This window comes from Charadrius vociferus, unplaced genomic scaffold (genome assembly GCF_000708025.1).
Source record: "Charadrius vociferus isolate BGI_N301 unplaced genomic scaffold, ASM70802v2 scaffold475, whole genome shotgun sequence".
Lineage (NCBI taxonomy): Eukaryota > Metazoa > Chordata > Aves > Charadriiformes > Charadriidae > Charadrius > Charadrius vociferus.
This window is the reverse complement of record NW_009648337.1, coordinates 2,620,152-2,644,713: the sequence shown is the minus strand read 5'-3', so window position 1 is coordinate 2,644,713 and position 24,562 is coordinate 2,620,152. Positions and strand designations below refer to the sequence as shown.

The 24,562-nt window shown below is 43.0% G+C and overlaps 1 protein-coding gene across 1 annotated transcript in view; it reads right to left on the bottom strand.

Annotated features, from left to right (window-relative positions):
* ZNF423 (zinc finger protein 423) overlaps nt 1–6,652 on the bottom strand; it is a 192,716-nt gene extending 186,064 nt beyond the window's left edge. Inside the window, exon 1 of the mRNA XM_009885072.1 lies at nt 6,599–6,652. The gene's annotated coding sequence lies outside the window, so the exon portion shown is untranslated. The remainder of the gene's footprint in view (nt 1–6,598) is intronic.
* Between the last annotated feature and the right edge of the window lie 17,910 nt (nt 6,653–24,562).

Sequence of the window (24,562 nt, the reverse complement as noted above, 5' to 3'; positions counted from 1 at the left end):
TTTTTTTTTTTTTTTTTTATAATGCTCCTTTCCCGGAAGGTACTAGAGCCATGGGATATTGGTTGGACCTCAGATAGCCCCTTGGGAGCCCCTGTCACTCCAGCCAACAGCTTCCTCCAGCGGCACCACGTCCACTTTCCCACCAGCCCAGGAGTGCTGGAGCTTGCTCCCAGGAAGCCCTTGCGCCTGCAGATGCAGAGTTGTGCCATGAGCCCTTCCAAACAGAGTAATCTGGGAAGGGTTTATAATTACTTGTCTTTTTTTTTTATTATCCTGGCTCCAAAAATCTTACATCTGTCATGGATGTTCACCCAACATCACATTATCTGAGCATCATGTACTTTCTATCACTTCACATTCTGTTTGAGAAAACACTATCATAAGTACTTTACAAGTACTACTTCTTTTTTGGATTTTGGCTGCTTCCAAAGCAGAGATTAAATTTTTGAGAACGTCAGACTATCCTGACTGGGCTGTGCACTGCAGGTCTATGCAGAGACACGGATGCTGTTTTTAAAACCAACATAAGCCAACTAGTTGAGATCAAACATTTCATAATATATTGAAAAATTATTCAACTAAAAGTTATCAAAGTCTTAAGTTCTTTGCTAAATTCAAAGTTTTATTTCTTTGGAAATCCTTATGCATGGTGATCAGAATCTTCTTATATCAATCTACTAATGAAATCAGCTTTTAGAAGATGTCTGAGCTTGTGAAGGCACTCAGGACGGGTAATTTCAGAGTACTTTCAAAATAACAGGTTTCTACTGTCCAGTGAACTGCAACCAACCTTTTCAATGCTCATCAGCAGACATCCCAGAATTTCATGCTGAGGGTGTTTGGGAGGGTTTCTTTCAGTGTTCTGCCATTTAGAAGTTAAATAAGACAAAATAAAATACATGTGGAAATAGAGAAAATTCTTGGTGTCTATGGGACAGCAGCCTCTCTCATCTGGACCTTCCTGACTTACTCCTGTGTCCTTGTTTGAGCAACACAGGATTAACTTTCAGTAATTTTTCTTTTCAGTAAGGTCTCTTCTAACGCTAGGGAAAACTGCATTTTTAGAAGACTCTAGTGTCTGAATTTGTGAAAATATCTACTTTCTAGCCAGCTATGGTAAGTGGGTTTCAAGGTCTCAGTGTTTGAGTTAGCCAGGTGCGGGGACGAGAGGGAGTGAGACGCAGTACTTAACAAGCTGGCCAACAGGATTATTTCATACCGTGAATGTCACATTCAATATAAATTAGAAAGTTTGCTGAGGAGTTTTCCTCCTTTATGATGGGTGATCCTGAGAAATTCTTGCCCCAGTGCCGGACCCCTGAGCCCTTCCCTTCCTCCTGAAGCTGTAGCGCTCACAGTGTCCAACATCTGCTGTCCACTGCTGGGAGTGCACAGCTTCCTACAGATAGAATGAGCTGAGTATAATCCTCATATTTTATATTGGTATTGGGATCAATATTGGTTCTTTAGTATCAGTAATATTAATTATTTAGTAATACTCTATTAAATCTGTTTATATTTTGACCCTCGTGTTCCCTTGTTTTTTTCTACAATTTCCCTTCCTGGGTGGGGAGGGGTGATAGAATAATTGTCTAAATGACAATAAATTGCTGCGGGTTCTTCAAACCGTAACATCCTGACACAGCCCATGCCCAGTGGGTTGTGCAGCTGGAGCAGCACCAGCAGGGGCTATGTGGGAGCTGCCAGGGGGACACAGGCAGAGCGCAGGGACAGCCCTGGGTACTGTGAGACCACAGGGGATGGGGCTCTGTGAGGATGGTGGCCTTGGTGGGCACCAGGCAGTGGACTGTGCCAGGGCGTGCAAGCCTGGGGTGCTGGAAGAAGGCTGAGGGGACAACAAACTTTGTGCGGCCAAAACAGGCCTTCAAAAGGGGAAAGGTGAGGAAGGAGAAAACGTTTTCTGTAGCTTATCTGAATAAACAGAAAAGGGGAAAAAGTTAACACACGGATAATTGCAGGGGCAAGTCTGCATTCGCTTCATGAGACCCTGGCTTTCTCATCCTTTTTGCTCCTTTGGCAGCCAAAATTAAACCCAACCCTACAAAACAGTAAGAGGAGAACAGAAATGTTAAACACCTGGGAGGTGGACAGCAGCAGTGCCGGGATCAGAAGATCGATGGTGGAGGAGACCACAGGGAACAGCCAGAAGGGATCAGGCAGGGAGAGGCCCAAGCAGCAGAGGCAGCCTTAAAAATGCCCCAGTACCAATTTTGACAGCCCTGAGCAAAAATAAGTCTCCAAATTACATCAAGATGTTCCTCCTCTGAAGATACCAAGTGAAAATTGTGATTTACATAGCTGAGAAATGCCATGTAAAGCAAAAGAGAGGGGAAAAAGAGTGACCACAGGGTGGTTTTCTTTTATTTTGTGGTTTGTTTCTCAAAAGCTGCTGCTTCCCCTTTTCTTTTTTTTTCTCTCTCCTTAAAGGAGGAAACTTCAAAAGAAGTTACAGAAGGCAATTAAAAATCTAAAGTAGTGTACTGTATAAAAAAAGCACGTGGGAGAACTCTTAATGGCAAAACATCAAATGTCTGTGTCCTAAAACTTTGTGTTGGTGTGGTCTTTTTCCGTGCTGCACTTTGTTAACGCGTCCCTCGCATGTGTGCCCAGTCGCTGCAGCGAGCTCAGTGGCAGGGACAGGGAACCTGAAGGAATTCGAGGAAGGGGAGATATACCAACCTGTAATTTATTTTCATGATTTCTGGCATGTTGTAATTGAATAATACTAACATGTGCTAGTGGGTGGTTAGGCACTGGCGAGATCCTTCCAGTCACGAACACTACAAAGATCCTCCCATGTTCTGCAAACACACGTGAACCAAGACAGACCCTGTGCCATTTGCCTCAGGGTACGTGTCCACAGTCCCCTATTTCCCCTAACTCTTTCTTGATCAGTATCATAACTTATAGTTGCGTACAGAAATAAGATACCTTCAGTTACCTCAAAAGCAGACACACACACACAAAAATGAGGCTTTTAGGTCTGCAGGCTCCTAAGGAGAAGACAGAATCTGCTCTGTTTGCCCCAGACAATTCAGCTGAGCTTCCCTAGGGCCTCAGTCAGGCTAATGAGAAACTCCCCAGCAACCCCCATGTAAAATGCTTTCATAGGTCTTTAAAATGCCTTAAATTCTCTATATATTTAGTAAGACTTTTTACTTCTTTAAAGTGTCCCTCGTTGCTCCTCAAGATAATACTCTCGTGATGCATTACAACAGCAATGCAGCATTGCAAAGCAAGGGTCCAGCCAGGCAAATATTGAATCTTATTTTCCTCTTGGCTTTGAAGGAGCAGAAAACCCTTTGGCAAAGCAGAGGCGGGCGCTTGCCTGGCCCCCCAGCAGCCCTGCTCAGCCCACCCTCCCTAACGCTTGCGGGGTGGGACAGACGGGCTTTAAGGGCTGCACTTGCTGTTAAGAGGGAAAAGAAGGGGGAAGGAACACTTGGCTGCGCTCCTCTGCTGGGACGGAAAACATCTCTGCCTCTTACACAGCAAAAGACTAATGACCTGCTATTTAACAGCAAAGCTAAGTCCTCAGATCAAGAGAGGAAAGGAAAAGCTTTTTTTCTTCTTTTTACATTAAGGAAAAAATGTTTACATGACCTGAAGAGGAAGGAAATTCGCTATATGCCCATTGTTAAAGGGGACTGGTGGACACCCGGGTTATTTACCCTGGCGTGAGGGCAGCCTCTGCCTCCTTATACATTTTCCTGATTCTCTAAGTTACTACACACAGCTTTTACATTGTGGTTAAAAAAAAAAAAACATAAAACTATTTGTAGTTGTATCTAAAAATACTTGAATAAATTCCTCAGTGAAACTACGCTAAGGGTTGGATTCCTGCAAAGCATTTTACTTTCACAGATTTTTACCACAATCAAGCAGTTAAGCCAGAGCAGACAGCAACTTGTGCACATACCCTACCATGGGAAGAAGGATGGTACTCTGTGCTAAGCCATCACCGAACAAACCCAAGCACAGGATTTCTGTTGCCAACATGTCCACTGCCAAATCTCCACCAGCTGCTCCTGCGAGGAGCCCCTCACCCAGCACTGCGGCACAGTAAGGGATGCACAAACCCTGCACCTTCAGTAGCCGAGAAGCCGGCCAACAATCAAGAGGCAACACACCAGTATCTGACATGTCTTGCCCTGCACCTACAAAGGCTTATGCCTGTCCTGGGGACAGACAGCTACATGGACAACCCCACAACTGCAGATTCAACTCGCACTCACATTAAAAAAAAAAAATACAGTATAGCTTCTACTGATTTGATGAACAAGATAAGATAGAGCAGCAAAAGCACCTTCTCTCCCCACAACTGCATCTATATAAATACTTTGCTAGTATTAAAAAAAAAAGTTTACAGAGGACACTCTACCTGCTCTTGCTGTCCCTATGTGTTGCACCATCCTGGGGCCGCCGCTCCCCCGGCCCACAGCAGCTGCACAGAGTGCCAACAGAATTTTTCAGAAGTCGCTTTGTATGTGTTTGCACACACACAGAGATGTACAAACACACACAGGAGAAGAAGGGAGAGAAATATGTTAATTTGAAACATCTGGCAAATGTTTCAGAGTTAACAAGTCCCAAGTTTGGCCTTTTGGTTTTTCTTCTGTTGGGGGGGCCAAGGAAGGGGAGGCAATTTTGTCATTTTGGGCTGGGGAAGGAAGGGGCATGAAACGAAAAGTTGAAGCGTGTTTTTTCACCCTTTATTGAAGTTCAACATCACACTACTGGAGCTAATGCAAACAGGAAGATCATAAAAGAACATAATGAAAGTCTTGCACACTGGGACTGAGCGACTGGTTTCAGTTACTGAATATAGCTTTGGAGGCACACCACACAAGACCCAGTGACTCCACGAGGCTGCACCACCACATACTAGGGCTTTTTAAGCTTTTTCTATGTAGTTCCTCAGTCATCTTCCAGCCTGCAACCTCTGTCCCATGCACTGCGCCCTATCTCAATAGGATACTCTATTGCATCTTTATGCTGTGCAAGATTGACATCTGTAGCTACTAAATATATTAAGAGGAAATACTAAATATATTAAGAGGAAAATCCCCCCCATTAGCACACATTTTCCTTAAGCTGCCATAAATCACACGTACAATACATTTTATCCCACACCTGACGTCTTGAATGAGAGCTGTAATTATGGGAGTAAATGAAGAGAAATGGAGGAGACTCAACTAATTTGGGAAAAGCCTTTCACAAGCTGTCTTTTACTTACACTGTAGTTCCCAATACCATCCAGAAATCCCAGATTAACTCCTGCTCTGCACAGAAATGATTTTTGTTGTTTTGAACCTCAATTTAATACAATTCAAGATTTGTGATAGATAACACCGGTAACTCCGCTCCACTGCTGTTTGAGACGAAGGTCAAGCAAGGGAGCCGGCAAGCGCTCTTTTCATGCGCCGTTAGCTCCAGGCACAAAGGGGCCTTCGACATCACAGCTGGGGGTTTGAGCAGCAGCAGCAATATTCGCTATCAAAGACTAGTGAAAACCCAAAACCGTTCCAACCGCTGTAGCGCCCAGAGAAGATGCACCCAGCGCAACTGAGAGTGCAGTTGGTACAAAGTGAAATGCCACGAAGTGCCACGCAAAGGCATCTTTTGCCTTCAAGACCAGCTTGATGCTGACTTCAGTAAGAAAAAGTCTCCTGTGAGCCAGTCTCCCCGTGACTTTTATAAAACCCATGCTAACCAGGAATGCAGCACCATTGTTCATTTTCATATTACTGCTCAGTTGCTGAGCTGTTTTCATGTCACTGCTCGGCTTCTAAGAGAATACCATCACTGCAGTCCAGTACGAAGACAGCACAGAAAGAGTTACTGGCATAAAATTCAAAAATATTCTGAGAATTTCATAAATGTTAAAGACATAATAGACAGTAAAAGATCTTTACACAGGACACAAACAATGACTGAAATGTGGTTAGTTAAGTGCAAACTAATCTAACATTTACCCTCACGTTTGTTTTATCAATACACATTACACAAATACAGACAAACTTGCTTTTTCCCATTTGGTTTCTCGACGCTCTTTTTATTCTGATTATCAATGTATCACAGCTGAAAAGCGTTTAAGTGTTATTACTATCAAGCAGACCAAAAGCTGGTTCAAATGTTAAATCTTTCTACCGTGGTGGTGTAGCGCTTCTATTCTCCAGCCCTGACAGTACTTTCCAATTTCCTCCAAGAGGAGAAATACACACATTCCAGTTGAAGCTGAAGTTTAAAATTCCTATTAAAGTAGCTTTTATGTAATTAGATTGGAATGAATGTGCAACAGTGCCCATCGCAGAAAACTTCAAAGTGGTTATACTGGAGAAATCACAACCCGTTTCAGTGTGCCCACAAGAAGAAAGAATGGCTCTCTGGAGGATAAGAGTATATTAGTCTCTGTATGTAATAGATTTTATTGACCATATGGAACTGATATAAAAATTGTGTTGCAGTGGGTAGTCTTGGATTTGAGACAGGAATGTGACATACAAAATACAGTTCCTGTAAAAAGCCTGGCAGCTTTCTGGCAGTTTTTGCAATCAGAAGAACCTAAAATATTTACCTGATTGAGTCACTGATGAGTCCCAGGTCAAAGCAAAATCTGAAGATTCACCCTCTTCAACTGAAAAAGAACAAAAATAAGTTGTGATTGCTAAAACAAGCCAAGTGGAAAGCAAAGCCATCAGAAAACTAGGTCCGCTATGACATTAAGTATTAAAACAGACTTCTGCACTGGTGAGAAAGAACTTACTGTTTTCTATAAAATAATTCATAAGGTGGAAATGTAGTAAAGAGATTTTCCCAACGTTTTAACCTAAATATGGGATTTCTGTTTGCAATTTCTTCCTGAAAAGGTAACAGTAAGTTCATGTGAAATTTTAATAGAAGCTTAAATATCACTAGCTGCTAAGTAGTCATATTTGAAATTTTGTACATTCACAACAACTTGCATGTGCAAAATTGTCATTATAAATGTAGAGGTCATTTTTGAAATGTATGCTGGAACAGGTCATAGTGAAGAATTGTTCTACAAAGGGAAAATTGCCTGACTAATGTAATTTTGAAATACTTACATATTAGCCATACTCAGAACCGAGTGATATCTTAAGTTTTTTCAGAGTCCAGAATTTAAAAAATACCATTATAATGTGCAACCATGTTCTGTAGCACGGTAGTCATTAATAACTGCATTTAAGGCTTGCTGATGTGAAAGCTGTCAGAGCCAGGTGCTCAGCACTTACACACGACGAATCTATAACCTTCTGCCTGTTAAGAATTATAAAACGTCATTTGATTCTTACATTCTTAAAAATTGCTAAGAGATCAACTGACAACAAGCGGAGCCTGATACTGCCATTACTGAAATCAATGTCAGTTTTACTAATGTCAGACTGGGCATTTGAAAGCAGTAACTGCAGAAATTCTTCTGTTTAATTGCAAAAGTTGATCATCTCCACCTGCCTGCTCTGTCATTGTGACACCAAACAAATATAAATCATGGGTTCTTATTTCCTCATGAAAAGTATTTATTCCATGCACTAAACAATATATGTCTTTTATTTAAATTACATTGGATTCAGATACAAATTCTACATAATTCTGCAACTGAAATCCAAACCATATTGCAAAGCCACAAGCACAGTCCCTATTGACCAGATGTGACCTGTGCACCTAGGCCCTGGAACCTGCTCCAGCGAGCCTTTACACTGAGTATTTACTTTTTCCATCACAAGATTCTTGATTTTATGTTTTTTCAATCCAGTAAGGAATTCTGGCATCCTGTAAGCTTATCTATCAGGTTGATATCAATGGTGACATCATGTGGCATTAGGAACAGAGAAGATAATTTACACAGGTAGTACACCTTGACCAATTTTGATTTTATATTCAGACCATAAACAAATGCGTACTCCACAGAAGCGCACATTTCTGGTCCTGTTAATCTGCAAGTTTACTAACAGAGGAACATGGAATTTGGCCACTTCCTTCGAAAAATCGTACTTAAGACACAGTTATACGTTTTCCAAAAAGCCTATGTTAGCATAAAGGCCACGTCACATAATATTCAATTCCAAAATGATAGAGAAAAAACAAGATACAAAGCTGTGAGCTTCTTGAAGCTGCTATTGGTACTATTCCCTCACACATGCTTTCTCCTAGGGGCTCACCTACCATTTTGCGTTCTATAAACCACCATTTTGTTCCCATTTTGACCTCTCTCTTAATAGAAAAACTCTGAACATAGTTATCCTAAATACAGTTTCACTCTTACACACATATATCTTGTTGTAACATTGGAATCTATGTACATTTGGGAGGGTTTTGCCCCAAAACTAGATAAGCTAAGTTAGCACTTCATGTACCTTACTCAAAACAGCCAAGTGGAATGTTTTAATTTTATTTTATCCTTGACTGCTTTTTGGTTGGCTTGCTTGGACAGGTTTTTTTATATTCCTACTTTTATGCTGAGTTTTTTAATTCTTGACATTTTATCTTAGAAAGAGGGGTGAAAAAAGTCAGTCTGCTAAAAATACATAAAGGCAATAAATTCAGTCCTAGTCAAGTAGATGTATATGAGATCAGTACTGGTCATTGGCAATTTTAGCAACACGCTGCCTTTCATGTTGGTTAAACACCGGAGACTGCTCTAGTCGAGCTGCTGTAGGGCAGCTGGCTCCAGCACGTAACAAAACTGTTTTTTGGAATCTCTTAAATGAGGGCAAAGGTTTGAGTCAGCCTCTGTTGGCATTAATTTGTCTTGTTCCCTAATGACTAAAAAAGGGACCGAGAACATATATGTGAAGACGACGGCACTTAAATCCAGTTTATATTATTGCAGTCATGGTTTCAGGTTGTCCCCCTGTATTTGTACAGACCCACCACATAGCTGACAGTGCTGCACCTCCGTGTGAGGAGGCCACCGGTGGGACAAAGCCTCTTGTGCTTAGGCACAGACACACCTCCCTGCAGCTGCTGCTCATACCACTATTCCCCTTTTTCTTTTCTTTTTAATAATTTTTTAAGCAAACATCATCTTTCATAGGATCAACCATAAGAAAAAGTAAGAGCTGAACACCCTCCAAGAAGTATTGCTGTATTGGACTCATGTTTCTCTTGGGCAGCAGGACTGTATGTCAAATCGTCCCCTCGGACAGCGAGCTCAGGGCAGGGGCGCTGCCAGAAGGGAGCCGGGACCACCACGCTGTGGTACTGGCTGGGGGTGCCCAAACACATCCAGGCAAGACATGACCACTGGGCAATGCCAGGCTGGCACTGCTCAGGACTGGTGTTAGGTGGTTTTATGGAGCGGCACGGTCACAGTGATGGCCAGTTGGGAGCACAGACCCGAGCACTTGGCCCTCTCCTGCCTGCCTACCCACCCACTAAGCTAGGCAGCGGGCACAGAGAAACAAGGGGCAAAAGCATGCCACATCCAAAAGAAGATAGATTTGGTCCATACACCAGTGTAATTAAGAGGCCCCAGAGGTTTGGAAGGGAAGGGTGTCGGAAGCTGAAGCAAAAAAAAAAAAAAGTGATCAGGCTTTCTCACAGGCACCGAATGTAATTGTAGGGCAACACTTAACTCCACTATGCTTCTGCTCCCTCTCCATAACTGGCATAAAACCAAGAGCTGAGAGGTTCTTCCGTGGCCACCTTAATCTTCTGGATATTAATTGTTATTTAAGGGGCCAGCATTTGAAGTGGTGTCACTGCTGGCCTTACCTGAGCCATGACCAGAAGCCACTTTGACTTCTCAGAGGGAAAGAATGGCTTTCTTCCTCCCAAACTCGCCTTTGGCACCCAAGCACATGCAGCTAAAATTTGCCCTCAGTTGCACACAGCCGTTGCTGGACTCACAGGGAAGCAGGAGGAGCTTTCCTGGGCTGGTCAGAGACCAGGTGCTGGTCTCTGGGGAGCAGAGTCCCACAGACCCCCATCAGGGGACAGACCCCCTGGGGGCTGCCTTAGGGCTAACCCTCCCCAGGAGGGCAGAGGGGGTCTGGAACAGATTTGGCTGCTACAACTAAGAAGGGATTTCCATCTCTTGCTACTGAGAATCAAGTCCAAAAAAAAAAAAAACCAAACCTAAACACAAACCTTAGTTTGTAATGTTACCAGGGAGTAATTCACTTAAGTTGTTTTCTCAGTTAAAGTTTTGTTTTCTTAATATCTTTCTCATCATTCCTTGAGACCTAGGTTGACTCAAGTGACCAGTGTGCATTAGTGTTCACTTTGTGGATGCTAGTATTTAAGTAGCAGTAATGGACAAAAAAAAACAGTGAAGAGGTACGAAGCATTCAACACAATCACTTCCAAAATACATTGCACAGTAAAATAATTCCTGTTTCATTAGTAGGAAACTATGTTTTCTGAGACACGCCAGCCACAATCAAAACTACTGAAGTCAAGGACTAGACACTTTCATCTTTGTAGTTAACGACTCTGAATGCATGGACACGCAAGTTCATGTCACTGATGTTCAGCATGGGCAGGAGCCACCCGAGTACCTGAAATGTTCTGCAGTTTGGGAATACCACAGGAAACTGCAGCACAGTTTAAGATGGAGAGCCAAGATTTTATAAAGCAACTAGAGATCTTCTAATCAGCTCTAAATACTTTACAGGTGTCCTGGTGACATAATGGTGAAGGCTCAGCATTTCACGAAATTTTGGCGACATAGGGCATTGAAAATGAAGACCCCCAAACTCACTGATGTTGAGCTTCGGGCAGGACGTTCACAAGTGCACTTCACATGTTTTTGTTGCATACTTCCTGTTTTCCTTCACAAACTCACTCCATTTTCTCCCCAAATTTTGTTGTGTGCCTGCAACATGGTTGCAACCACAGGAATGACCGTTTTTAAATGCTTTGGAAAAGAGTATTTTTACTCCTTCAGTAATACAGGGAGAATACAGCAAAAGGATGGATCACTCCCACTCTGTTCCACCTGCGGTGCAACACAATGCACCCATGGAGAGGGTACGTCTCCCAATGCAAATTCACTATGCAGTTGATTAGAAAAAAAGATGGGCAAGAAATAATTTCAAAGTCAAGTACTAAACCACCTTGATATCAACACTCCAGCTCTATATTTCTATTTTTAAAGCATTAACATTTTTTTCTTCTCTTTTGCAAATAGTCCATAGTATTTGCCAGCACACAGAGATAAAATGTGGGAAAAAAAACCAGAGACACTCTTCTAGCTGCATCATTCAAGGTGCTGATTATGAGATAGTTAGAAGAACTCACTCAAGAATGTGCCTGCTACAACAGCTGTGCCCTTTGGTGAAATCTGGGGGCATCTATGAAGCTGAAACCCTTCAGGAAGAGTGGATTTGACTTGAAAAAAGCCTTGGTCTGGCAACGTAGAAAATATTTTTGTCAGTCAACTCAAAGATCAGTAACCTTGTGCACTGCCCACCCACAGTCTAATGCAGAGAGGAGCTGGCCCAGCAGTGGGAGGACATGTCTCCTTCCAGTCTGCCCCAGCACAGGAGGACTCCCTGCTGTCACACCCAGACAAAAATCTCTGTACTGCTCCAACTAATTGTGGGACCGAATGCAAGAGCCCGAATAGGGGCAGGGCCGATGTGGGGAGAAACTGTGGGCAATAGCAACACCACACCACAGCACTCCCACACACCCCAAATATTTGCATTTTGCCTGCTCGTCTCAGATGATCTCCAAGGATGCTTATTTAATTGCTAGGTCACGAATGCTGCAGGCTCAAAGATTTCAGTTCTTTGTGCTCAGAGAAACTTCCGAAAGAATTCAGTATCCATTCCCTTAAGAGTGAGAACATCTATTTATGGGGCTACCATTACCTGAACTCCATTCACAGTCACAGTGCTTATTTAACACTTTATCACTCCCAGGAAAGAAGTTAACCTTATCAAAGTAAGACGCTTCTGAACCAAATGTTGATTTCTAGATGCAATCAAGCTTTACAAGTGAGCAACAGCCCCTCAGTAATTCAGAAGGCATGTGTATGCTCCCTTATCCTATTACACAGGCTTCCAGGACCACAAGGACCAGTTTAACACTTCCCATAATATAAAAACTCCATAGTATGCTAACTAAAATGTCAGGAACTGTGACAGCTTGAGAAACCGCTGAGAAATACATTGGGTTACAGGCAAGTCCCCCAGTTGATGGGGGAACTTCCCTGTTACCAAGAGCTGTGTTCCGGACCAGAGCCACTCCCTCACCCACGAGCAACCCTTGAGAACATCGCGTATAGAATAGCTTGGGTGCAGAAAATGCTGGCGGCACTTTTTAGTTTGGAGGATTTTGTCAGATTTTGTTGGTGACAGAATGCTCTCAGATAAACCTGGGGATATCTCACCGATGCCTGTGTATCATCTGTAATGTACGTGTCAAGATTCACAGCTTTCCCTCTAGAGAAATACTCTAGCACTGATCTGCATTGTAAGCCAGTCACACAATAATCACGTATTTTCCCTGACCTAGCTGTAGGTATTCACAAGCAAGAGCTCTGTGATCATCTGAAATCTTCAGGCTTCTTTGCTGCCATTCAGGCATGCATCTCTCCGCGCTGTCCTACCCAGCCTTTGCTCTGTCCCTCCCATCACATGAAATTACATGCTCCCAAATCAGCGTAGGACACAGAATAGCCCCATCTGATCGCCATTCATCTGCCGCAACTCATCCCACAGCATTCGCAGCCTGGGATTTGATACAGCACTCTTAATCCCACAAAATGCAGAGCAGTTTCCATTTCCACAAAGTCAAAGGGAGCTGAGGATGCTCAAAACTTTGTGGAGCAAGGATTGTAAATTAGCAAGTTTCCAGCTGCTTGGCATTGCAGGAGCACAAAAGATGTTAAACAATCTTTACACTTTAAATAGCCTGGTATTTTCCACACACATCTAGAGTCTGTCCTTTGCAGAGGTGTCAATAGGCTTGTTCCTCAACCCGAAAGATGAGGAGAAAGGGCAGGATACCTCTGCTCTCACTCAGCCTCCTGCCCAGAGGTGTGTGGTCCTGCACAGCACCAGGAGCTACTACCAAAACTAGCAGCAGCATACAGCACAAAAAAAAAAAAAAAAATTGGAAATGGCTACCTCGAGCAGAAGCCAGCTAGCCTCTTCTGTTAAGATTACCTCCCAGCTGGGTGTAAGGTTTTCCCTCTCTCCTACTTCGACGTTCCCTGTTAGATTCTCCACCTCCTAACAGCAGAGAGACAAAGTCTGCAACACACAAAAATCTGCAGAAGAGCAGTGAATGAAAGTAGCAGTGTGAAAAACGGTCACATTTGTTTTTTTCACATGAAGCACCGCTACAGCAGAGCTGCAGTCCACTGCCTGGGAGTGAAGGGTGGTGCCAAGCCACCCCCCAGCCAGAGCACACCGCCCCTGAGGAACGGGGCTGCCTTTCTGTGTCAGCAGGCTGGGGCTTTCTGCCCCCGGCGTGCAGACAGAAACCTTCACATTCGGCAGGAAAATAGGAAGTTTTATGGGGCTTTGCCAGTGTACTGAGAATAGGTGCCTGTGAATGTATCCTGATGCTTTTACCGTAACTTGCAGCTGAAAGGAAAGGGAAATCCCCCTGGTGCCTCCGTACCAACATTCAGGGGAGCAAAAAGGTACCCAGCAGAAGCAGCCAGGTGTGTTTTATACCATCTATTTGAGCCAGTTTATTTCCTTCAGAAAATCAACTTTGCAGAAGGACTGCTGCCAGGTCTCCCTGTGTTTACTAGATATTTTGTTTGTTTGCGTGATCATTTCCATTTAGCTTTAGTAATGCTTACCCATTTTTTTCCCTGATGGTTGGTGGAAAGGAGCACTGGGACACCAGGGCACCCCCAGAGAGGTGACAGTGTATTCCTCAGCCGTGCCCTAGCCCCTGGGAACTGCCCCTGGTCCCTTGTGGCTCCCAAGGGCAGCTCCAGAGCCACCTCCCTGTTCTCTCCCCACTGCACAGCCAATTCGGCCATCAGTGGCCCTTGGCCAGGAGGGTTTTTTCCACCTTAAATAGGACCATTATACATTAGTCCTTTCACGGGCCAGCAGGCCAGGGAATAAGACAAGAGGGTTTACTGACATGGCTTATTTAGCTAGTTCAGAGCCTAAATTTGCACAACTTCTCTAGCTGCCTTCTGCAAAGTCAGTAACAGGGCTTGGCAGAGACTGTAGGTTTTGCTGGCAAAGTCAGCCTTTTTGTGTGAAGGAGGGAGGAGTGGGGAAACCCAGACTGCTGTGCTCTCTAGGTCAGGGAAAAAAGAAAAAAAAAAGAAAAAAGGAAGGACGAGACAAATGGCACAGAATTACAAAGGAAACCTGAAAAAAAGACAGGAACAGAAAAAGATGTGAATGTGATTAAGAAGAACAAGACAAACAACAAAATAAGGTAGCACTAGCAGGTTTATGCAAAGGAGATCTAATTATGGGTGGCTAAATCCTCCAGGACATTAATATTCCATCGTAATGTGTCTAGTTTCCTCCTTTCCAGACATGGCAGGGAGGAAATGAGAATCACTTAGATACACTGTTTAATGAGCAAATGATGGACGATCACCAAATACAGCCTGCCTGATAAGTATCCATTAGCTTAAACTTGCACAGTAAATCTGTGCACAGCTAACGGGCCTGCCTCTTCAAACACTACAGCAAAACTTAATGTAACTGCAACTAGAGAAAGGGATCATCGTAAATAAAAATCTCATCTCTCTAAGATGAGAAAGACTGTAGGACATACACAAGGGCTAATCAGAGCCCTTCCCACAGACCGCACACCTGACTCACAAGCCAGAGCATATTTATTCCCAGTGTTCATATTTAGTTTTTGTTTTTCTAATTCACAGACTCCACTGGAGACAGATATTTCCCATCAAAATCTATTATGTAAATAAATACAAGTGTACGGTGTAATAAAATGCAGTCAGTGTTTCAGGTTGCTCTCAAGTTCAACATCTTATATACCAATACATTAAGCTTATAGCTCTTAAAACTGGGCCCGCAGACACCCTATTTCCATACTTCACATTATAGATTTGGAATCAATACTCTTACTGATGGTTCTTACAGCTTGTCACTGAAGGTTAATCCCCAGAGGGTAGGGTTGGTTTTTTTTCCCTTGCAATTGCAATATGTGGTATTTAATCCGTGAAATGTTCAGGAATTTAGAGGCTGACCTGGAAGAGGCACCTAGTCAAGGAGCCCCCTGCTCTGTGCCGCGTATGAGACCCACAGCAGCAGCACCTCAGCCCCACACGAGAATCACATTTTACCCACGCTCTGATGCCAAACCATCCCAGCAATAGCCGGCACAGGGAACATCCAATTTTAGATTCCCAATATTTCATCAGGAACACCATCCCACTGCTCTGCCACAGTGAAAGTATCCTTTGCTGGGCATGCTGTTGGTCCCTCCTCTGCCTTGCAGTGATCTGTGCCACCTCCCCACATCTCCAGCGCAAGACACACATCTCTGGTGCCGACGCACCCACCTCTTGCCTTTTTGGACAAAAATCTCTTTCAATAGTGGTTGTTTTTAATAGTTGCTTCCACCTCAGAAATGCAGACATTTCTGCTGGAAATGCTGGAGCTTGGCAATCCTTCTGCTTCTTCTACCTGGAGTTTGCCTGGCCATGAAACTGGTGGGGCACACCCTCCCCAACCCAAGGGAGGGACCCAGCCTATTGATGGCCCATTCGTACCCGGCACAGAGCTTCCACTGACGTGCTGGATCCCCAGATCCATCATCTGCGATAAGGTCTGATGGAAATGGATGGGAGCACCCACGGTCCCTACCCTCCCCTGCCCCAGTCAGGCTGAGCCCCAGTCCACACCACCCCAGCTCTGGTGGGGCAAAAGCACAGGCATGGGGCAGACAGCAAAGAGGTGGGGAGGAAAGTGGAGATGCATAAGCACATGTGGTGCAGGGTGGCCAGCTCCTCTGGAACAGGGATAGGGGATAGCAAGCACCAGCTGCCTGCGGGTGCGCTCCTCCCTGCATGAATATATGCATTTCTAAGGCAACTGTCACCATAGTGTCTGCACCTTCTTTCAAAAATAGATCTACTACAAGTAAACAGACGCTTTAAAGCTCAAGTGAAACAAAACAGGTGAATCTGGCATTCCCCATGTTGCTCATAAAATCATGTATTTTACTTCAGCAACCAAGAGTTTAAATATTCTTGCTCCATCTGGAATGCTGCTGGATGACAGAAACATGTACGTGTTGAAACCCTAACAAACCAAAACAAGGAAAGTAGAGGAAGGGGGAATTAACGCACCTACTATTCACAGCCAGGACTTTAGTTCCATTAATCAAATTTGCAAGTTGTGAAGCAATCCCTTGCTCTGCTAAAATACCAAAAGCAGGCTGAAGCTACCAAAGACAAGATGATGATGTGAGAGCACCATGAAGAGTGATAGACCAGAGGTGGGCCAGTAAGTACAAAGACCAAGCTGCTACTTAAATACCTGCATTTCTTACACCTTCCTCCAACCTTTGGGTGCAAAACTTATACTAGTGAAGGCTCTGCTACCATCCTGTGCACTTTTGAACACAGATATCTGGTGAGTGAAGGCACACGAGTCTCGGGTATGATTTAAGACAGTATTTGCAAACACATGGGACAGGGCTCTGCGTTGGAAGACAGCAGGCCTGAGAGCTGCCGTTGGCAGAGACAAGATACAAATGGCAGAGTTCAGCTGGAGGGATGGTATGGGCCATAGGGATGCCAGAAAAGCCTTTATTGTTTCCTGAACATAAAAAAATGGCTACAGTAAAATGAAGTTTCAGAATGAAGCCAAAGCATCATGAAGTTCAAGCACTAGGCTTTGCAGGGTCTCACCAAGTCAGATTTATTGCATGCTTTGCTTCTCCAGGAGGAAAAAGAAAAAGAAAAAACAGACAGGAAAGAGCACTATTTTTACATTAGGGCTATAAAGTTTCTCTAAAAGCAGGATACCTAATAAAATAATTTACATGTGCTGGCCCCATCTTGAGGCAACTAATGAGGATGCTGAAAGGTTAACATCTAACACAGCCTAATGACACAAAGAAAGGGGAATGTTCTGAAATAAATTTACATAAACTTTTATATGGGAACAGGAGCCAAACCAGGGAAGAAAAGAAGTAGACAACTAGGCTCTGCAGATGGGCAGTGGGGCCATAACTCCTTAGACCACCCTCTTGCTCTGGTAAAGCACAAGAGATCTACGTGCACCAGCAGACTGAGTACACCCTACCTCGGACTGCAGTCTGCTCCCCATTGCTACTAACGTACATCACCCTTCTGTGTTCTGCTTAGTCAAAACCATCTGACCAACCATTTGTTCTGTAATAAAACAGTGGCAAAAAAAAAACCCCACAACCACAAAATAGTTCACTGTCCCACCTGCTATGGTCAGACCAAGAGCCACATCCCTCCAGACCTTCCTGCTGTGGACATAAAGTAGCCTTTTCCTTACCTTTGGCAAGGCACTGCCCTCAGGATGCAATACTCTACAGCTCAACTAATCATCACTGTAAATCAAGTCCCACTTCACAGCTATCCCATTTTCCACTATGGATTTCATCCAGATCCAACAGAAGCAGATGCAACATCTCCCATTTCATGTGGATCAGGTGTGATATTATTGTCAGCCTCCATACTGAGCTGTCCCAGATGGCAGGGGGACCCCAATTTTCAGACTTAGGCTCAAGGTAGAGAGTTTAATGCCCATGAAACATTCACAGTTGCAAATGTGATAAAAAGAATAGAAAATTACTTAAACAGCAGCAATTACCTTGAGGGTCACTGATGAAATGGTAAAGCATACAAAAACCTCTGCTCTTAGACATGTTTAAGTCTCTTACTTCATAACTCTTCAAAGCAGGTTTTACTACATTATGCCTAAAGCTCTAGTCCCTGCTGCAGCGAGCTCCAGCAGGAGCAGAGCTGCTGTACCAAACACTTTGTTTAGCATCACTCTCCCCTCCACAAACACCCCATTCAGCGCCCAGAGATAATAATCACAGCTGAAAAGAAGAAAAAAAAATCTTTGACCAAATCTACACCTCAGCCTAAAAAAAATACACTGATTTTTACTGCTAATCCTTCAAACTTGGAAATTTTTTCACTGGTGAGCTATATTTGCAGTGTAGGTAGCACACAAAAAGGAAGAGAGAGGAGGCTTTTCCTGACCAGCCATTTTAATTAGAGCTGTGAGGGCTTGGAAAAACCCATCGGGTGAGTGGAGTTATTTCCCCCTTTCCCCTTCTCTTGGAATGCTGGTTCCAACCAGAAAGACCTAAATTTCCAAAAGCGTAAGTCCGCTGGGCTACCTGCGCACTCACTTCGTTGCCGGTGCAGGGCCAAACAAGGAGGGCTTCAGCTTTCCTGAGTGAGCACGGGCTTTCGAGGGCTGTTTATAGGAGTTTGTTTCTCAAGCAAATAGCTCGCAGTGTCTCTTTTGTGCATGCAAGCGTATGCGTGTGTGTCTGTGTGTGTGGTAATACTCCCCAGGCTCGCTCATTTTAATGCTGCTTTCTCCCCAGATGAAAATATACATATTCTTATTAAGAAAAAAAAGTGCAAAGTATAAATTTGCATCTATGATCACTTCTGGTTCATAAATTGTATTTCAATAATAAAACAATATACTCTTCTGTACTGCCTCTTAAATACTAACAGGAAAGTCTGTCTTATTTGTACGCAAGCCTGGATATTTTGATGAAGGAACACACAAATCACATAAAATAAACACCATAAAGTGAAATATAGATAAAAGGGTAAAAAAAAAAAACCCAGCTGTAAAGCACGGAGAATGCAGCAACTCATCCCACCTCCTTTGCCATGGGAAGAGTTTCTTTAGTCACACAGAGTGATCCACGTGAGCAGATGCTCCACACTCCGCAGGCATAGGTGCCCCACACTTTCCTACTGCTGAATTTTATTGCACAGGTCAAGGGAAATTCTCCAGCTGAGATTCTTCCTACTAGAAAGGCAAGCTTTGCTGGCTACATTAAGGTGAAAGAAATTACAATGAGGCAGAGAAAGCTGTATATATCACATGTATCCCCTCGTAGCGTCAAATTTAATTTGCAGAAAAACCAACTTGGCCACCATAAAGTAGAAACTAATATTTTTTAAGACCCCTTAACAACCTGTCCTTAGTGCTAACATACCATAAATAAATTTCAACATCTTGTTATACGTGTAGTTTATTTTAAATAAGACTAAGAGGGGAACACAGTTCTTACTGAAAATTGGCACACATATAAAGAAAGGGGAAAAGCTGGCTTTTAAAACCTTATCCCAAAGCCTACTTTTTTTTTCTTTTTATTCCTATTAAACTTACAATCTTTCCACTGAAATGAAATAGTTTCCAAATATTTTATAATTCTGAATGGATTTCCCCAGTGTAACAGTAATAATATTTTTACAGTTAAAAGATCCACTGATTTAATAAGTGTGATTTGTGTATTTAGAAAATTCATTAGAGCAGACATTCCCCAACATTTTTAGATTTATTTATTTATTTAGCCTAATTTGGGTACACTACTTCAAAAGAACGCTTAGAGCTTCCCAGTTCCTTAGTCACTCACTAATAACATCTAATAATTAATAAAGACATGTAAATTCTTAACTCCCAGAACTATTCCAAACTTACTATCTGTACGCTTCATGTCATGTCTCACTTATAGACATCTGCATTACTTTGTTTCGTAAAATGCTGAAGGGACACATACTTATCTTGCTCTCTACCAAGAGTGAATATTCAGGGATGCTGCAACCAAAGCAAAACTAAACCAAAGCCTGACCGAACCTCTCCTCTAGGAGCCCGTAGCATCTTCCAGGGAGCTGTGGAGGCTTTTAGCTGGTTTTACCGCACGGTTGTGTCCCTTCTGCAAGTGCCTGGCGCTTGCATGCTTGTGTGTAAGTGCACACGTGCTTGTGTAAGCACACCCATCTGCAGCAGCTATGGGGGACGGGCACGTCTTCAGCCACGGTGCAGAAGTACAGGTGTGGTATCAGGTGAGCACATCAGGATGGTCTCGTCAGTGTCAATTTTTACAAGTATTTGGGAGACAGGAGGGAATGAACTGGCCAAACGTGCAGATGTGATACGGAAAGAAATGGCCCAGTTTAAGAGTAAATGCAATGCTTGGGACAGTGACTCTGAAAGTATCTGTAGAAACAAAGGCAGCAGGGAAGGGCATGAGCAACCACCCTCATCCCCCTTCGTAAGGCTGCCAGCCCCTTCTGCCTCTGCCTCCAGAGCTGTTAAAATCCCTATTCTATGGTCAGAGACCACGGGGAATAACATTAGCTGAAACCATCTTTACTTGGAGGCAAATTATATTGTGTCTGCTCCTCTCTGACAAGTGCTTCTGTCAGGGCTTTGTGTTCTGCAGTGTTTCCTTGTCATATTTATTTGCTTGTTTTGATTTCTGGTCTTCTGTCGGGAGGAAGACTGCCAAAACCATAAGTCCTGTCTCCTCGAAGTACTGCTAAGCCTGGGAAACAGGGTGTGGGGATTTCCACACACAGCTCAAGCCAGTACGTTGACAGAAGTTTCCCTAAAGAAATACAACTTGCATAAAGTTTTGTATTTAAAGTTCATTTAAATGACCGGGACCTGAAAGAAGAACGAAAATAGCTCCACTTCCCTAAATATAAGGTATCATAATAGGTATTATGAAATGACACTCAGAATAAACTTCCCATGTCAGAACTGCACGCAGATGCAAGGTTATTTGTCACAGACAAACTGTAACTGTGCTGGTAGTTTTGCTGTGTGTAAAATGAGTCCCCTAAGTTTGAGCAGTTTCTGTTACAACTTCTTATAACCTGCAAATCTCTTCCCCAAAGCCAAACTAATGCACAAAAGCTCCTACCTCCCAAAACAAAGAACTTTTTTCCAAGCTAACCACTATAAAAATGCTCAGATAATTAATTTACACTTGAGGCAAACAGGGCTACTTAGCTGAACTAATGTTTTTTTCCAGGCAAATTTCACCCATAGCCAATAGGTCAGTGAAGCAGAGTTCCTCTACAAATTTTTATGACATCTGAATATATTTCCTATCCACACTTGTATGTTTCCCAGTTAATGAGATTTCTCTGTTGTTCTGTTGATTTCCTGATAGAGTTACATAATCTTAAGGAAATTCTGCAGTAAATAAAAGCTGTGCTTGTGCTCCATCCATGCTTACTCATGCTTCACGATGTAGGTGTGTTTTGGCCCTGCACGCATCAGTACAGAAATGACTCCAAGTCACACTGACAAATGAACTGCCTACACAGCAATACAGCAGAGAGGGGATTGACTGCTGACATCCCTTCTCTACAAGTTACGGACACTACAGCGTTCTGGAACGCCATCAGTTTGTATTAGTGCTGACTGGTTTCAAGGATGGGCTGTTAAGGTGAATGTCACTCAAATGCATGTAAAACTTTCTGTTGATCAGAAAGCCAAGCCTGTAATCGATAGAGGCACACACGTCCTTTCTCCTCCATCGTGCAAGTGATTTGTCTAAAAATATGAAACCATGCTGTTTTGTTAAGACAAGGTTTTGTGATAGTCTCTGTTTAGGAAGAGGCAGGCAAACATTTCTTTTAAATGTATGAAATAATCATCCTAATTCTGCTATGCTCAGGGAGACCTGAGCTCACCCCTGACCTCCTGGCTCTTCCTGTGTTAACCCTTCAGCACCAGCCACCACTGGCCATGTCAGAGGCTCTCATGCACCAGTTAGTGCTGGTACCTCGTGAGCAAGCTCTTTGCCATGGTTTTACTCACCACACTGGTTCTGGACCAACAACCCTGAGCATCCCTCACAGTCTGACGTTCTCCACCTTGCAGACTCCTAAAATCATCTCTTCGATTCAAATTCAGGGGAACAGGATGTGTTCTTCCACTTCGTTTCAGATAAACTGGGAATATTTACTTCCAATATGGGCAATGTTGCACTTGCCCGCTTTTCACATGTACCAACAGATAGCCTGACACCAAGGCAGGATGCGTCAGTATTTCTGACTGCTCACACTGATAACACAGCCTCCACATCCACTCACCAACAGCTCCAACATATGGAAGACCAGAAAGCTTGAGTCTTTGGGGTATTTAACATTATACAGTATCTTAAGTCCTACTTAAAGTCAAGTTTGGGGTTGGGTGGTTTTTTTTTTTGGCAAAGAGTTACTAACCAACTTTCAGAAATAAGACATGTAAGTGGCTTCTGTTGAAACAGGAATTGCAGCAAATATTGTGCTCAAGCCTGGACATTTTTGTTCTTCTTTCCAGAGTGCAGAACACCTGAGAGAGCTAACACTTGCTCTAATTCCTTAACCCTTGGGGGTGGGGGAAGCGAAATCTCCTGCTCTTTTAAAATAATGACCTACAGGCATTCATTTAAAAAAAAAAAAAATGCACTTGCATTTTAAACAAGTTAACACTGTTGAATTAAAAAAAAAGAAACTAAAAATTATTCTTTTTCACACCTGTGCTTATATGATAGATGCTGTTCAAAACCACAGTCAGTCTCCTAAAATATCACACTTCCACCCACTCAGCTGAACCCAGAGATTGCTTTAAAAAGTGTGTTTCTGGGCTATTGGAATTGGTGGAATTTGGAGCCAAGCCTTCTCGTCTAACCAGGCTCATCACATATTTACGTGGAAGTAACGAGATCATAAAAGAGGCACCAGGGTAATGATGTACAGCCCAAATGCTTACTGGGTACCCACAGAAGTGTAACACGCGCTCTGAAAGGACCGAGAGGGGAAGGGAGAATTTGCAAAGGAACTCCAGGGCAGGCAGGATGCATATCAGCTCACTGCCAGCTCCCCCTTTTCCAGCTTCACCCTTCCTTCCCCACACCTTGGATGTCGCACCACAGGCAGCCCCACAGATGAGCGCAGAAATGAAATGGCTGAAGTTGGCTACAGATTGTGGAAAACACTTTTGCCAGACACTTTTGTTTTTTCCCCTAAAACAACACATACATGCGAAGAAATCAACCTACCGTGTTTCCAAATCTATAGCTTAAGTGATACCTTTTAAAAAAACCCTGTGCTTCAGCAGCAGTGAAGCATCATCTTCCACATGCCTTATGCGACTGCACCACTTGAGAATAACCACCCACAACTGGCTTTGTAGGCAGTAACACCTTCTGATGTGTCATTAGCTGCAAACTTTTTCCCCCCAAGTGCGCTGGCATAGCTGGGTTTGGGGTTGTGGTACCACATTATTCAAAGAGAGCTAGTTAACATCATTGAAACTTTAACTGGAAACAAGACAGATTAGTACTCCTTCATCTCCGTCACCGTTGTGCTGTCACCAAAGCACTAGCCAAGAGGTCAGTGATCAGTGAAAAACCCCGAACTTCTGGCAGCCAGGGCCATTTTCAAAACCAAAATGAGAGCGCTTTTAATAACTCAAATACAGCGCAATGTGTTTTGAACAACAGCTTTTCATTTCAGCAAGTTTATATTATAGTATATGTCTCCTTGAACTAAGAGATCATTTGTTTAAATTGCTTGATTATACATAATGATCCTTCTCTTATAAAACAAGATTCAACATTGCCACTGGGGGAGAGGGCGGAAACAGCACAGAAATTTAACAAGAAAGAAAAAATATGATACAAGTCTTGCAGTAATAAAACATTAGGAGAATTTTCACTTGACTGTTGAAAAAAGCAGAGCTAGAAACATCTTGTTCTATCCCAGCTATTAACACTAACTCTGCATTAAGAGAGTATAACATATAGCTTTGATCAAGCTATAGGATCCACATGCTCACAAGATATTTAACTTTAAATACATAGCATGGAATTAATCTCCAACAATTTATGCCATCGCCTCCTGCCACTCTACATTTTCCTAAACCGTGGAGTTCAATTCACATATGTAAGTCAGATTATTTTATTTTTAGCCTAATAGGGATTGGATATCATTTATTTCAAATCTGCCAAGAAGGGTATGGTTTCAAAGCACTCTTTTGCACTTTTATAGACTGAAATGAGAACAAAAATTTAAATTTAATAAAATTCGAGAGCTAGAAAAGTGAAATAATTTACCAGCAAGTTGGAAAGCAACTTATACATACTTTATGAAAGTTTTCTGAAGACATCCCACAGGGCAGACAAGAAACATAAGAACTTACCTATTCACCTAATTTTAATTCTGTAACTTTTAAGAGCAAAAACCTGGATTTTGTCTCTTTGAACTTAATTGAGGGAAGAAAAGACAGGCCTGCTCCCAAATGAGAAGAGACTGATAATAAGTGATGTGCTTATCCTGTTGAAATCATTTACCAGCCTGGATCCTCCCACTGCCTCCCAGAAGCAGCTCCTGATTGCCCACCTTCATTAGGCTGATTTCAGCTTTTCCTAACAGCAGCTGGCTGAGGAGGAAGAAGCACTTAACAGTTACAGACCTTCACCTGATCACCACGTGATGGGTGCTGACCTCCTGCTCATGGTGATTTCTGGAGCAGGAGGTCTGCAGACCATGGGTGAGGTGTCCTGGCTGCAGCACCCCACAGGATGTGTTGCTGATTTTGCT